This window comes from Rattus norvegicus, chromosome 7 (genome assembly GCF_036323735.1).
Source record: "Rattus norvegicus strain BN/NHsdMcwi chromosome 7, GRCr8, whole genome shotgun sequence".
NCBI classification, from domain to species: domain Eukaryota; kingdom Metazoa; phylum Chordata; class Mammalia; order Rodentia; family Muridae; genus Rattus; species Rattus norvegicus.
The window spans coordinates 60,892,098-60,895,687 of NC_086025.1; the positions used below are offsets into that span (position 1 = coordinate 60,892,098).

The window sequence follows — 3,590 nt, forward strand, 5'->3', positions numbered from 1 at the left end:
GTCAGTGTGTAATTATAAATAGCTCGGTCGGGGAAGACGTCAGAGAGGAGGCGGCATTTGAAGCAAAGACTTAAGGGATGAGACCAGTTCGTAATGGGTAGAACATTCCAGGCCCAGGGAATACACAGTGTGGAAGCCAAGGGGTTCCTGACAGAGGCCTGTGTAGCAGCTCCATTGGGATGGTGGGTGTGAAGGGTTCATGAGATCCCAGAGTGGTCGGAGACTCAGGGAGGCCCCGATGCAGGTTGATTTCTCTGGCCGCTGTGGGGCTTTATTCTAGAACACTGGGGAGACACTGAAGGGTTTGAGCAGAAGAGCAGTTCTGTGATCAAACTGATGGCTCCGGAGGGCCACTCAGACTTCCCTGTTGAGACTAGACCATATGCTGACAAAGGCTGAGCCCAGCCACCTGAGCAGAGGCAACCAGGGTAGTGCAGATACTGAGTAAAGGGAAACCGCTCTGGAGATTGCGTAGTGGTGGCGAGGAGGGTTGGGACTCTGGGCTGAATCTGGAATAAAGTCTCAAAAGGGGCTTCTTGGGTTCTTATTCATGTTCCAGGAATAGCAGATGGGGATGTGGATCGATAGGGGATGTAATTTGGAATTAGCAAACTCTAAATTAGAACCCAAATTTTTTTTTGTCACCTATCAACGGTGTGACCTTGGGCAAGTCGTTTCTCCTCTTTGGAGCTGCTTACACTGTTTGTTTTTGTGATGGGATAATAAGAACCACCTCTTAGGATTTTGTCAAGATTTAATTGGTAATATTTGAAAGCTCCTCATAGAGGGTTTAGCATACTAAGTGCTTCATGAATATTAATTTCCTTCAGCTCCTCATTAGCTTAACTACGGTATTTTACAATGTAAGTTCAACAGATCATGGCTTGTTTGCCCATGAACTAGAAATATGTTCCTCTGACATTTTGGGCAGGATCTGTGCAGGATATTTTGCAGTACGTCTGTCCCTCTGGTAGCAGGAGTAGAAACAGGAGTTTTTCTGCTCAAATTCTGCAATTGTATGGCAGTACCCCCCCCCCACCTCCCAACCCCCCCTACAGTCTCAGGATTGAGATGAAGATCTTTTTTGAAGCAGAGGTTTCCACTGGAGAGGGGAGTGGGATGAGGTCTCAAGAGCCCCAGAGAGTCTTCTCAAATTTCAAGGATAGTTTGTGAATGTGCATATGGGAATAAGAAACCACGCACAATGATCTTCTTAAAGGGGTACCGGGTACCAAGACATTATCCACTATCGTTCTTATAAAGCTTGACTTAGCCAGGGCTGGCAATCGGCTCCTGCTTCGTGTGAAAGAACTCACCGCCCACTCTTACTAATTCTCCTAACAAACATTTCACCACAAAAACACTTTGTGGTTAGATCTTATCCTGGCCTCTTCTATTTCTCAGTCTGTCAATATCTTCTGTCTTCGACTGCCCAACCACTGCTAATTATAGACATCTCTCTGAGTATATTGTTTACAGAAAAGAGTTTCAGATCTCAGCATACATTGTATCTGTTGCCAGTTTGAATTACAAGGATACATCTTTTACTTTTCTGCTCAGTAGTCAATCCAAAAGAAAAAAAGAAAAAAAAAAACCTGTGGGGGTAAAATACAGTGGGAAAGGTTCATCCTTTGGCATTTGTACTCTCTGAATATTATATTAAGATAGTTTCACCTAAGAAAAATTCGATCTTTCTATGGAAATTATCAGACTTGCCCAAAGAATCACAAAGGAGAGGAAAACTCACATTCTGTCTGATTCTGATCTTTTCCCCCATACGAACCATCTGTAGACACACTGACACCTAATGATTCACATCAGTTGTAGACTGCTGTATTGAACAAAACAATTATTAGGTTCCTTGGATATTTTCGATTGATTTCTGGATCAATTTTGTCCACATTAATCATGAACATGTATTTCTCCCAATAAAATTTAAAAACAAAATTTAAAAATAATAAATAAAACAAAATTTAAAATAAAGACTTGCCCATTTGTTAAACAGGAGCCACATACCAAGGGCTGCTATGTGCACCAGACGATGACCTAGGTGAGTCTGAAATGTCATGTGAAAAGCAATCCTCTGTCTGGGATGAGCCAGATATTGTCTCATCAGTGTTCATTCTCCTGATCTAGCATGAACAAGACCCCATATCTATCTATCTATCTATCTATCTATCTATCTATCTATCTATCTATCTTCCATCTATCTATCTATCTATCTATCTATCTATCTATCTTCCATCTATCTATCTATCTATCTATCTTCTATCTATCTATCTATCTATCTATCTATCTATCTTCCATCTATCTATCTATCTTCTATCTATCTATCTATCTATCTATCTATCTATCTATCTATCTTCTATCTATCTATCTTCCTTCCATCTATCTATCTATCTATCTATCTATCTATCTATCTATCTTCTATCTATCTTCTATCTATCTATCTTCTATCTATCTATCTATCTTCCATCTATCTATCTATCTATCTATTTTCTATCTATCTATCTATCTATCTATCTATCTATCTTCTATCTATCTATCTATCTATCTATCTATCTATCTATCATCTATCTATCTTCCATCTATCTATCTATCTATCTATCTATCTATCTATCTATCTATCTATCTTCTATCTATCTATCTTCCATCTATCTATCATCTATCTATCTTCCATCTATCTATCTATCTATCTATCTATCTATCTATCTATCTTCCATCTATCTATCTATCTATCTATCTATCTATCTATCTATCTATCTATCATCTATCTATGTATCTATCTTCCATCTATCTATCTATCTATCTATCTATCTATCTATCTACCTATCTATCATCTATCTATCTATCTATCTTCTATCTATCTATCTTCTATCTATCTATCTATCTATCTATCTATCTATCTATGTATCTATCTATCTATCATCTATCTATCTATCTATCTATCTATCTATCTATCTATCTTCCATCTACCTATCTATCTATCATCTATCTATCTATCTATCTATCTATCTATCTATCTATCTATCTTCTATCTATCTATCTATCTATCTATCTATCTATCTATCATCTATCTATCTATCTTCCATCTATCTATCCATCTATCTTCTATCTTCCATCTATTTATCTATCTATCATCTATCTATCTTCCATCTATCTATCTATCTATCATCTATCTATCTATCTTCCATCTATCTATCTATCTATCTATCTATCTATCTATCTATCTTCCATCTATTTCTATCTATCTATCTATCTATCTATCTATCTATCTATCTATCTATCTACTGAGCAGTCAGAGGTAAGCTTTACTAGCACTATGTTGTATGACTTTTACTTTACTGCATGAGGCAATGTCTATTGCTGACTTAGTTGAGCTCATGATATTTGTAGGTAGAATAATTCAGATGAGGTATATCTGCCTGGGTTGGCCAAAGGAAAGCTTGTGTACTATTGTTTCATTAAGTTTGTGTGTGTGCATGTGCGTGCGTGTGTGTGTGGTGTATATGTGTATGTGTGTGTAAATGTATGTATATGAGTGTATATTTGTATAAGTGTGTATATGCGTCTATATGTGAGTATGTGTG

General features: G+C 37.4%; 1 protein-coding gene across 5 annotated transcripts in view; it reads left to right on the plus strand.

The window, feature by feature from the left end:
- Positions 1–3,590, plus strand: part of Tafa2 (TAFA chemokine like family member 2) — a 475,889-nt gene that overhangs the window by 64,113 nt on the left and 408,186 nt on the right. The window lies entirely within an intron of this gene.